This window comes from Bubalus bubalis, chromosome 22, assembly GCF_019923935.1.
Source record: "Bubalus bubalis isolate 160015118507 breed Murrah chromosome 22, NDDB_SH_1, whole genome shotgun sequence".
In the NCBI taxonomy this organism is placed as follows: domain Eukaryota; kingdom Metazoa; phylum Chordata; class Mammalia; order Artiodactyla; family Bovidae; genus Bubalus; species Bubalus bubalis.
Window position 1 is genome coordinate 2435225 of NC_059178.1, and position 12737 is coordinate 2447961.

A 12737-nucleotide genomic window follows, 5' to 3' on the forward strand; every position below is an offset into this window, starting at 1 on the left:
CCTTACAAAGAGTGTCTTTGTCTAAGAAAAGAATCACTGTGTTGTTTCATTGCAAATGTCTGTGGATTTCTGATTCTGGAGAATTATTTTGGAATCAGGGACATTTGTTGTTTTGAAAAACCTGGCTAGCAAACGCTTTCAGAAGAATAAAATCATTACTTGGTTTTTGTGTCTAAAGGGTGATAAATGACACTGAAATATTCCATTTTGTATCGCTCACGTCTGATATAAACTGAAGGATTGAAAATACCGTCCCAACATCGATGGCAATGCTCAGATGGAGAGAAGCGAGCTGGCCAGCTGTTCCACACCAGAGCTTGACACTGTGCTGGGTGTCCCCCACCCCCTCCCGCAAATCCTCCAGAAGAGCATACTTTCACCCATAAGGGCTGAAAAAATAGGGTCAATAATCTCAATAAATTACAAAAGGCCCTTGCTGTGCAGAAGGCAGCCAAGCCTGCAGGAACCATGCTGGGGTCGGCTTAGCCCCAAATGAGCTGGCTCCGCGGGGGACTGCGCTCAGTGTCACGGCGGTGGGACTGGATTGGGGTGATGGGCCTGTGGCGGCATCGTTGGCAGGCAGGGCACATTGGCAGCGCTGTGATGGGTGAGCCAGCTCCCCCTCTGCCAGACTCCTCCTGGAAAAGGACAAGTGAGCATCTGAGAATGCGTGCCTCCTTCTCGGAGTTAAACAGTCACATGTCACATGCATCTTCTCAATTGACCTGCTGACTGGACTGCTCATGCCGCCCTCGGTTGTCCAGGTCTGCAGTGACAGGCATCGCAAAAACAGGTACAACACGCGGCCGTGACTGCAGACAGTAGTTGACAGGACTGAACAGTCCCAAGTACCAGGCAGATCCCACTGGACTCCGGAGTACGGTTTTGTGTGTAATCACGAAAGATGCTCAGGGTCACGATGGCTTTCCATCTCTACCCTACTTCCTTGCAACTGGCTCCTATCTGACTTGCTCTGAAATAGCCTCTCTTTTATAAATAGATGCAGCTTCAGGCTGTCAACAGTATGAAGTCAACATTCTTACTTACCAAACCTTTGTTTTCCCCAACAGAAGGTGCTCATTTCTTTCAGGCCGGTCTAGGACTGCCCTGCAAATCCTGCTTGGCTTTGCATGCCAAGCGCTACCTGATGCCAACCAGAGGCAGCTTCAAAGACACTTTATGTCATAAGGAAACTTTAAGAACCTGTCCCTATAACAATTGCATGCTGGATAGTAAAGTTTTCTTTTTATTGATGTGTATTTTCTTTGCAGCTAATCTCCCTTCAGGGGTTTAAAAGTGAACAGGCATAATAAAATACTTCTTGCTGTTTCACTTCAAATTTAAGGATTGACGGCACAGCATGTCTTCTCTAAAGTTGCTTGGTTATCTGTAAGTAAAGAGTATCCCTGTCCCAAGTTCTCAGTTCCAAGTGATGCTTGAAGAGCTTTCTGTTTGATACAGGCATTTATCACCCAATTGTGGCATCCCGTGAAAGTGAAGTGAAAGTCACTTAGTCATGTCCGATTCTGCAACCTCATGGACTGTAACCCGCCAGGCTCCTCTGTCCGTGGGATTCTCCAGGCAAGAACACTGGGATGGGTTGCTGTTTCCTTCTCCAGGGGATCTTCCCAACCCAGGGATCAAATCTAGGTCTCCTGCATTACAGGTGGATTCTCATATGTCTGAGCCACCAGGGAAGCCCCGTGGCATCTTGTAACACCACCTAATATCAGATGAACTTCCCCAAGACTGGAAAAAAGGCAAAGAACAAAGGTATAGGATCTCTCTGGAAAATTATTTGAAACAGGGAGTAATTGATCTTCTGGGGCTAGTAAATGATGCCTCTGTTTTGTATGGTTCACCATTGCTTTTGAGAGCGTCATTATTTCCTGGCATTTTTTCATCATTTGTTTGTGCTTCTAAATTCAGGAAAAGGTATGTTTTAGGCTTTATCTGGAAGACACAATTTAAATATTAAAGTTTTTCCTCTGCAGACATAGTTAGGACAGGAGGAAGACAAATCAGGCCACTGAAAAAGAAGGAAAGCTTTCATAGTTTCAGTGTAGTTCTTAGGGTGCATGCGTGCATGCTCAGTCATGTCTGACTCTCTGTGACCCCATGAACTGTAGCCCACCACGCTCCTCTGTCCATGGGATTTTCTAGGCAAGAACACTGGAGTGCGTTGCTATTTCCTTCTCCAGGGGATCTTCCTGACCCAGGGATTGAACCTGGGTCTCTTGTGTCTCCTGCATTGAGCAGGCAGATTCTTTACCAACTATGGAAGCTAATTAAGAGCATCTCATTGCCTCTTGGGCAATCGCTTGAGTGACAATGCCCAGCAAGACGAGAAGTATAGGGAAGAACTCTGGCCAAAGTTCTGAGTCCTGTGTCCCATGAAATGCCCTAGTTACCAGTCAACCTTGAATAGTCATTGGAAGGACTGATGCTGGAACTGAAGCTCCAGTACTTTGGCCACCTGATGCAAAGAGCCAACTCACTGGAAAAGACTGAAGGCCAAAGGAGAAGAGGGCGGCAGAGGATGAGATGTTGGATGGCATCACCAGCTCAATGGGTATGAATCTGAGCAAGCTCTGGGTGGTAGTGAAGGACAGGGGAGCCTGGCGTGCTGCAGTCCATGGGGCTTCAAGGAGTCAGACATGACTTAGTGACTGAACAGCCACAACTCTTCAGGTGCCACAGTGTACAAGTTCCTAAACTTGAGTGAAGTTAGGAATTCTTGCTTGAGAGTTTACAGTTGTCCAGGAGAGTAAAATCATTCAGGTCAGCCTTTTTAATTTCAATAATGGAACACATAAATACTAAAGGGTGGAAGGATTTATACAAAATCACAAAACAAATTAACAGCTAAAAACTGAATCTCAAAATTATTTCTCCCCCAGATGCCAAAGGAGAATGATTCCCTGAAGACCATTTTGTTTTGGTTTTGAGGTCTTAGAACCATGTTGTGCTGCTGCTGCTGCTGCTAAGTCTCTCAGTCGTGTCCGACTCTGTGCGACCCCATAGACGGCAGCCCACCAGGCTCCTCCGTCTATGGGATTTTCCAGGCAAGAGTACTTCAGTGGGGTGCCATTGCCTTCTCCAATGTTGTACTACATTTGACATTTTTTAAACTGATAAATTGGGCTTCCCTGGTGGCTCAGATGGTAAAGAATCTGCCTGCAAAGTGGAAGACCCAGGTTCAATCCTTGGGTCAGGAATATCTGGAGAAAGAATGGTAATCCACTCCAGTATTCTTGCCTAGAGAAAACTGCAGGTAAAACAAACTCATTGTTTTACCATGCAAACTCATTTTCGTTGGTCATTTATTTTTCTACGAAATCCCTTTGCTTTTATAAAATAACCTTTCTCATAAATTCAGCATGGTTCTAAGTAAAAACGAATCATCAGTTTTCAATGAACTTCTGAGTATAAGTACTGGAGCTTCTACTGTGGGAAGATCATATCTTGCCTAGAAACAGTAGGATTAGCTTCTAAGTACTCTATTCTCCAGGAGTTTAAAATTAATTTTGGGAAATGAGAAATCCATGGAAAACAAGAAATTATCCAAGATGACATATTAACATGATGTTGAATTTCTGGAAGCCTGGGAAGTCTTCATGTAGGATATGAGATTGATGTATTGATAGATCATAAGGAAACACACGGTCTAAGTGGCTGTGGTAATTGATCACAAAGCCACAAAGAGCCAGCTAGTGGACTCCGAAGTTGTGAATGGATTGAGCTCTACTCTTTTGGGTTCCTTGCTTGCTCCACTGAGTCCCTTGACAATGACTGTTTTTAGATGGAGGATAAAAGGGCCAGTGCAGGCCTTTCCACCACTGTCCAAAGAGCAGGAGACTATACCTGAAGCCCCACCCTCTTTTGTCAGTTTTGGTCTTGTGTTTTCAGGGCTCCGCCTCCAATGGCTGAGGCTGAAGTCTAGACGAGCTTCACATTTCGGGGCAAAGGAGCCTGGTGGAGCCCAGCTGTCCAAACTGGATGCAAGGCACGTTTCTCCCTGTCCACATTAGCAGAAGAGGGCATTTGGATCCTGTAATTATGAAACTAATAAAATGACTATGTCTTAAAATATTCTCCTGTGACCTTAGCAGCTTCCACTACTTATGCATCTGTGACGCACACCCCCAAACAGTCAAGGAAATGAGGAATGTATTTAGCACAATATAGCTGATCTATAAATTAGTTTCCCAATTGGTAAAGTGGAAGTGAAAGTGAAGTCGCTCAGTCATGACCGACTCTTTGCAACCCCACGGACTGTAGCCTACCAGGCTGTTCCATCAGTGGGATTTTCCAGGCAAGAATACTGGAGTGGGGTGCCATTTCCTTCTCCAGGAGCTCCTCCCAACCCAGGGATCGAACCCGGGTCTCCTGCATTGTAGGCAGATGATTTAGCATCTGAGCCACCAGGGAAGTCCTCAACAAACGGATAAAAGGTTATCCTATTTGGGAAGTTTAATAAAATATTCACCTGGTTAGACTCAGAAAATTTCCAGGGGAAAACAGGATGAATTTGAGGGCTGAAGGTGGCGGCTTCCCGGCTTCATACTGGCACTAGTTAGAAGAATGAAGCGTGCTAGCTCCTGCTTTCACTGAGAAGCCTGAAAGAGATTACAGGTTGTTTTTTTCTATCCCTGAAGGGTTTTGTTTTTTTTTTTTTTTTTTTTTCAATTGCTCTCCTGAGAGAAAATTGAGTGTATGACAGGGAAGACAAGTATGAAACCTCTCATAATCCTGACTTGTGTTCTCACGAGATTGTCCTTGATACATGAGGCCACTCATTGAATCTTTCCTGGGGTTTATTTATTTGACCATGTTCCCCCAGACTTAAATGCCCGCATTAATCAATACTGAGCTTTTCCACACTGAGTCTGCAGAGCTCATTGAGATGAGAACTTTTTAATTTAAAAATTAAAAAAAAAAAATTCCTAGGTATATACATAACCCTTGAGAAAATAGCAGGTCTATTACTGGTCAGCAACGACATCCATGGACAACTGAGTTTTATTTTTGTCCCGTATTTTAGGATTACTGATGGAACTCAGGTGAGAAAGAAAGGGTTTACAGTTTACTCAGGTACTCATTAAAGAAGCAAAGGCACTTCAGTTTAAGACAAGAGCACAGTTCATTCTTTGTTCATTGTATCATTTATTTGGTGAGCTCCTCGGAGTATGTTACAGGAGCTTGGCGCTTGGGCTCTCATGTGAACACAATTGCCCTTGCTGACCAGGAGTTAGCAGAAGAGGAGGAGATGCACCAGTAAATGAATGATTGCAACGGAGCGTGATCCAAGTTACAGTAAAGATACATCCAGCGATCTAACAACGTGTGTAAGGAAAGACTTCCTACTGTGAAAAGGAATGAAGACAAAGCCAAAGAAGCCTACTAAGACTCATCTGATTGTGAAACTTCAGACTACAAGTACACATCCTACATCAGCTCTGCTGGAAGAAGCGCAGGTGAGCTGAGGGGATGGAAGAGAAGCGAGTGGGGGACTTCCCTGGCAGTCCGGTGGGCAAGGCTCTGCTTTTTCACTGTGGGGCGCAAGTTCAGTCCCTGGTTAGCAAACTAAGATACCACATGCTCTGCGGTACGACCAAAACCAAAAACAACAGCGAAAAAGAAAAGGGAATGGGATGAGGAGGAAAAGCCTGAAACACTCTTCCTGGCTGTCAGAATGTCATTCTTTAATGCCATCATTTCTTTCGTAGAAAATATCATTCACTCAATTGTATTTATTGGGCATCTACCAGTCACCACTGGGACTTAACAATGAGGAGGAACACTGTCTGGTAGTAGGAAGATATTTTGAGTCTTAAAACAATGGCAGATGGTAATATGTATGTATATATGTGTTCCTAAATATATAGTTCTGAGTGTGATAGTTTTTTAACATGTTATCTTAGCCAGGCTAAACTGTGGGCACCAAAGATAGGGCAATGCTGCTTTGCATCACACACACACCTTCCAGTTATTCAATCAGACACTGATCTAGGTGCTTCTGTGAAGGGATATTGCAGATGTAATGAAAGTCCCTTAATGAGTTGACGTCAAATTATAGAGATTATCCTGGTGGGCCATACCTAATTGGGTAAGTCCTTACAAGGGATTGGGCCATGGCCAAAGAGACTTCCAGGAACAGCTGGGTCTACACTTGCTCTTCCTTCGTGGGATCTGACCTTTCTGCCTGCCTGTGACAGACGCTCAGGCCTGTCCACAGGGTTTCAACTGGGGCTCCTCCCTTCCTGACTATTTGCCTCCAGGCCTCAGAAATGCTCAGCCAGCCTCTATGATCCTGTAAATCAATTCCTTGTATAAATCTCTTTCGAACCAGCCCCATATATGCATATCTCTGTGTGTGTGTCTTCTATTGACTCTATTTTTGTGGTTGAATTTTGCCTGATACACTATGAGTTTAAAATAATGCTGTTACTTCGTTTCATATGTAGTATGTTCAGAACAATTATCATTGCTTATGAAATTGGCAAGATAGTCTTCCTATAACTATGCAATAATCACCCAAATATATTTCAAGAGGTCTGGTTGGCTCCCATTCATTGTCTTTTCCTAGCATCTTTGGTTAAACTGTGGAAGCCGTCTGACTACTCAGTGAATTGCCCATGTGATTCCATGGCTCATGCTTGTAGCTTTTCCTGGCTCTGTTCTGGAATGGTGGTCTTTCCAGCTGGCTGATTGGGAAAGCAGCACCCTGCCAAACTCTGCTGGAACATTTTAAAACAACATTGCACATAACGTAATTAAGTAGGGATGGCTGAAGATTTAACACGTTCCCTGGCTGGAGTCAAGTCTGTTGAGCCCAGAAGCTTCATCCTCTCTGAATTTTTAAAGAGGAAAAAATAAAATTTATGGAGAACTTTGGACTCTTTATTACAATCCTTTTGATTCCAACAAAATATAGAGAATTCTTCAAATTTACTTGATTTAATTTATGTCACTGCATTCATTGTTAAAGAAGTGTGTATTTAAAAAAAGATAAAAGAAAAGAAGAGAATTAAGAACTACCTTTAATTCTCCCAGGGATAGCTGCGGCTGTGACTTTCCTTTTGTGGTGTCTTTTTCGTGCTTATCTAAACCTTCCTGTCCCTGATCTACTCTGGGTCACAGGTGGCAGACCCTAAAAACTCTTTGATTCCCTTGGTGAGTGGCTTCTGGTGAGCAGGTGGGTGGAAGGAGGCTTTCTTGACATTCTTCCCCGTCAAAAGGTCAGTGTCTCTTGTGGTTGTTTAGTTGCTAAGTCATGTCTGACTCTTTGTGACCCCATGGACTGTAGCCCGCCAGGCTTCTCTGTGCCTGGGATTCTCCAGGCAAGAATACTGGAGTGGGTTACTATTTTCTTCTCCAAGGACTCTTCCTGAGCCAGCTACCAAACCTTCGTCTCTGGCATTGGCAGGTGAATTCTTTACTGCTGAGCCCTGGGAAGCTCCTTAGACCCCTACAGAGAGCCCCATTCCTCGTGCTGGTCTCACAGGGTAATCCCTTCTTCCAGTCTAGCTTCTCCTGGATGGCCCTGCTTCTAAGATCTGACAATACTATCTTTTTTAAAAAATTTCTCCCACCCTTAGGTGTGACAGTGACTTTAAACTGTTGCTCTTATCTGGTTTCATCTTTTCCCAGCTGTCCTTTCAGTTCTTCCCACACCTTAATAAATTAGTTACCCCAAATGAAATTCTTTTATTAAACAGTCTGACAAAGGCAGTCATTTCTTCATGGTCCATTGATAAATCTACTTACTTTATTACTATATTGTGAATGCCCTTCCATGGCCCAAATTGTAAGACCTGCATCATATTTTAAAATCATCTTTATTGAAGAATAATTTACACACAGTGACGGCCACCAATTTCCACTGCGCAGTTTGATGCATTTTGACAAATAGATAACAAACATGCAACCGCCCTGTACTCCTGGTGTAAAACCTTTCCTCACTCCCCCAGTTCTCCTGTGCCCTTCTGCAACCCACTGTCTGTCCTCACCCCAGCCTCTCGCAACCACTGACCTGCTTTCTGTCATAATTTTGCCTTTTTTAAAAAAGATCTTATATCTTAGAAATCATACAAGATGCTGCCTTTTGTGTGTGACTCCTTTCATTTTGCATAATAATTTTGAAACTAATCCAAGCGTGGCATGTATCAGTAGTATTCTTTTAAACTGATGAGTAGTATTCCAGTATGGGGCTTCCCTGATAGCTCAGCTGGTAAGAATCTGCCTGCAGTGCAGGAGACCCCAGTTCCATTCCTGGGTTGAGAAGATCCTCTGGAGAAGGGAGAGGCTACCCTCTCCAGCATTCTTGGGCTTCCCTGGTGGCTCAGACAGTAAAGAATCCATCTGCAATGTGGGAGACTTGGGTTTGATCCCTGGGTTGGGAAGATCCCTGAAGGAGGGCATGGCAACCCACTTCAGTACTCTTGCCTGGAGAATCCCCATGGACAGAGGAGCCTGGTGGGCCATAGGCCATGGGGTTGCAGAGAGTCTGACACGACTGAGTGACTGAGCACGTTCCAGTGTATAAGTAGACTACAGTGCATTTCATTCACCAGTTGTGAGACATTTGGGTGGTTTCCAGTTGTTTGCTATTATGAATGCAGCTTCTTTGAACATTGGAGTACAAGTCCTTTTGTAGACGTGTATTTTCATTTATTTGGGGTAAATAGTTTGGAGCAGGCTCATTGTCTTATAATAATTATATGTTTAATATTATAAGAAGTTACTAAACTATGTTCCAAAGTGTTTATATCATTTTGCATTTCCACAAGCAGTTTATAAGAGTTCTAGTTGCTTCACGTCCTTGTCACTGATGTCAACCTTTGTAATCTGTCCATGTTAGTAGGTATGAAGTAGGGTACATTTTTAAGGATTTAGTTTGCATTTTCTAATAATTACTCATGTTGGACATCTATACTTGTGCTTACTTGTCATTCCTATACTTTCTTTGGAGAAGTATCTCAAAACAGTTTTGCTCACCTTTCATACAGCTGCTTATTTTCTGATTGAGTGGTCGTTCAGTTCAGTTCAGTTGCTCAGTCGTGAGTTGTAGTAGTTGCTATTATATTTCGTGGGCACACCTTTTATCATACATATGTTTTGAAAATATTTTCTGTCACTCTGTAGCTTGCATTTTTATTTTCTTAACATGGTAATTGAAGAGCAACATTTAAAAAATTTGACCTCAATCATACTTTAACGGCTTCATAGTCATGTATCTTATGAATACATCATAATGCCTTATCAGGATTTCTGTTTCCACAAGTTTATGGCTATAACCACACTGTTCTGATCAGCCTTGCATTTGCATCCTGTGAGAGTTAATTATGTCATCTTCCTTGGGAAAGTGCTGAAATGCTTCAGGATTGTTGTATTTTTATCTGACACAGGATTAGATACTTTTGACTCAGTGGACTTTCTTGATATTTTAATTTTTCACTGGGGGCACAGAAGTAAAAACAGTCCCTATACTGCACTTGTTAAATTTTTTCTAAAGTAAAATGCATTCTGTTTCTCCTTTTAACCTGAGATCTTGAAATTTCTGATACAAGTGTTAAATACTGTGAACACCTTAAAATTATTTTAACATACTAAAATCATACTAATGCTTCTGGATATGTCTGATCAGTTGATCATACACATTTATTTAATTAAATAACAGTAAAGAGATGAAAAGTTTCAAGGTCAATAGGACCAGTAGGATGAGAGGGAGGCTAACAGCAGATGAGGGATCTCAGTCTTTCTCCTCTTTTTAAACATGGCAATAGTAGTTGCTCATTAGCAGAGTTGAGGAAACAATCCTACGGATTTTAGAGGGAGGTACTAAAGAGAATTCAGCTGATTTCCTTTGCAGAAATTTGGAACCTAAGAATGAGCAAATGGCACGGGATGTTGTATACCTACTTGCAGAGTATTTATAGCTAAACATATACCATCATGCAGAAAAATAGAGATTTTTATCCTCAGAGACTGGACATATCCCTGAGTATACACCCCCAGGTACTGTGCTTTGGATGTCCTGTTAGAGGACAAACAAGTATTCCAGCCACTATAGTGAAGCCCTTCCTTCCAGCTCCCTCAGTGTCTGCTTGGTGCTCCAGGTTAGAAATGAATGGATGACAAACGATCACAAGAGTTTGGAGGAAAGATTTCTACCTAGAAAAGAAAAATCATGAATTTGTAAGAAGCAGAGAATTCACAGAGTGAGAAAAACATCCAAAAAGATCTTTGAGGAATAGTCTTAAGTCGGATAAGTGAACCATACTATTAATAATATGGCCAATAAAATGAGGATGATATAAAATAGATACATTTACATGAAAGAAAGCTTTTGGAAATTAAAAAAATAGAACAGATAAAATTTGAAAATTAATCAGACAGTTGGATGATAATTATTTCAAAAGGTAGTCTGAAAAGACAGAAGTAACTGAAACCAGAATAGAATTTTAGTATGTTCAAAGTCTTACTAATTGGATTATAGAAACAAAGAACAATAAAAGCAAAGTGAAAGAAATATACAAGAAAAAATTTCCAAACTGAAGGAAATAAATTTTCAAATGACAAGCCGGGCACAATGAAAAAAAAAAGTCAACAGTATCAAGAAGCTTTAGTCCCTTAGAGATAAAGAAAAGATCTTTATAGAAGGGGGAAATGTAGCTAACATACAAACGGTCTGAATGAAACAAGATTTCATACCATTAAAATGGAAAGCAAGAAACAATGCAACAATTTTACAGTATTCATAGTGAAAATGATTTTCAATTATCCATCAAGCATAATTGAAAGATGTTTGGAAACATGCAAGATCTCAAAACCCATAGCCTAAGCACTTCTTTTCCTTCCTTTTAAAAAATATTTTTAAATGTTTTGGCCGCACCATGTGGGATCTTAGTTCCCGGACCAGGAATGTAACTGATGCCCCTGCTCTGGAAGCTCAGAGTCTTAACGAATGGACCAGCAGGGAAGTCCCTAGCATTTATTCTCTTAAAAAGTTCCACAGGATTACACTTAAGCAGAATGAAGAATAACCTAAGAAACTGAAAGACATAGGATTAATAAAAAGGGAGCCAACATGGGAGAGCATGAAGAGACATCGAAGGACATCAGTGAAAGGAAATCCTGTGACCACGACAGTGCAGCAGAGCCAAAGAGCGAGCCGAGCGTGAAGCGGTGTTCAAGGGGCGCCGGGAGGAAAACCACAGTAGGAGAGAGAGCAAGCCAGTTCATGAGACTATACATGTGTATGTAGCGATATATAGATATAGATATCACTCATGGCTTTTATAGTGGTTATCTAGATAACCTCAGATATGCAGATGACACCATCCTTATGGCAGAAAGTGAGGAGGAACTAAAAAGCCTCTTGATGAAAGTGAAAGAGGAGAGTGAAAAAGTTGGCTGAAAGCTCAACATTCAGAAAACGAAGATCATGGCATCTGGTCCCATCACTTCATGGGAAATAGATGGGGAAACAGTGGAAAGTGTCAGACTTTATTTTTTTGGGCTCCAAAATCACTGCAGATGGTGATTGCAGCCATGAAATTAAAAGACGCTTACTCCTTGGAAGGAAAGTTATGACCAACCTAGATAGCATATGCAAAAGCGGAGATATTACTTTGCCAACAAAGGTCCATCTAGTCAAGGCTATGGTTTTTGCAGTGGTCATTTATGGATGTGAGAGTTGGACTGTGAAGAAAGCTGAGCGCCGAAGAATTGATGCTTTTGAACTGTGGTGTTGGAGAAGACTCTTGAGAGTCTTCTTGAGACTGCAAGGAGATCCAGCCAGTCTATCCTAAAGGAGATCAGTCCTGGGTGTTCATTGGAAGGACTGATGCTGAAGCTGAAACTCCAATACTTTGGCCACCTCATGCGAATAGTTGACTCTTTGGAAAAGACCCTGATGCTGGGAGGAATTGGGGGCAGGAGGAGAAGTGGATGACAGAGGATGAGATGGCTGGATGGCATCACTGACTCAATGGACATGAGTTTGAGTAAACTCCTGGAGTTGGTGATGGACAGGGAGGCCTGGCGTGCTGCAATTCATGGGGTTGCAAAGAGTTGGACACGACTGAGCGACTGAACTGAACTGAACTGAGAAATAATGATGTAAACAGTAGCTTTTGTTTAATATGTGTTAACATTTATGTCAAAATATTAAATTGTATATTAAATACTAACATATGACTTTTGATTACTGTATTAACACACACATACAATACTCATGAATTGAGAATGTAATGGTAGATGGGTGTGTGGGACATGGCATGATGGTAATGTATGAGAGATAAAAAGGAAGCTGATGAATAGCACCTAAAATTGAGAAGTTAAAAAATAGCAATATTTGCACATTAAAAAAAAAATGGAGGTAAATAATGGAAGAAAGAGCTAAAAGATCCTGGCAGAGTGGGAATTGGTAGTGAAGATGGGTGGGAAAGAATTTGCTGTTTTTCATTATAAAACTTTTACTACACAGCACAAATTAAATACAAAGATTATTTTGAAAAATTCATTTCTCAAGTTATCACACAACTATACACCTTAAATCTGTACAATTTTCCAAAATATTAAAAAATATATACCATGTATATCTCTTGTTATTACCATTAATTTCTGCTTAACTTCCAGGGGCAATCAATGAAATGAAACAAAAATATTTTGATGAATCTTCAATGTGTTTGCTTAAGAAATATGACTTCTACTACAACAGTAAAATTCCT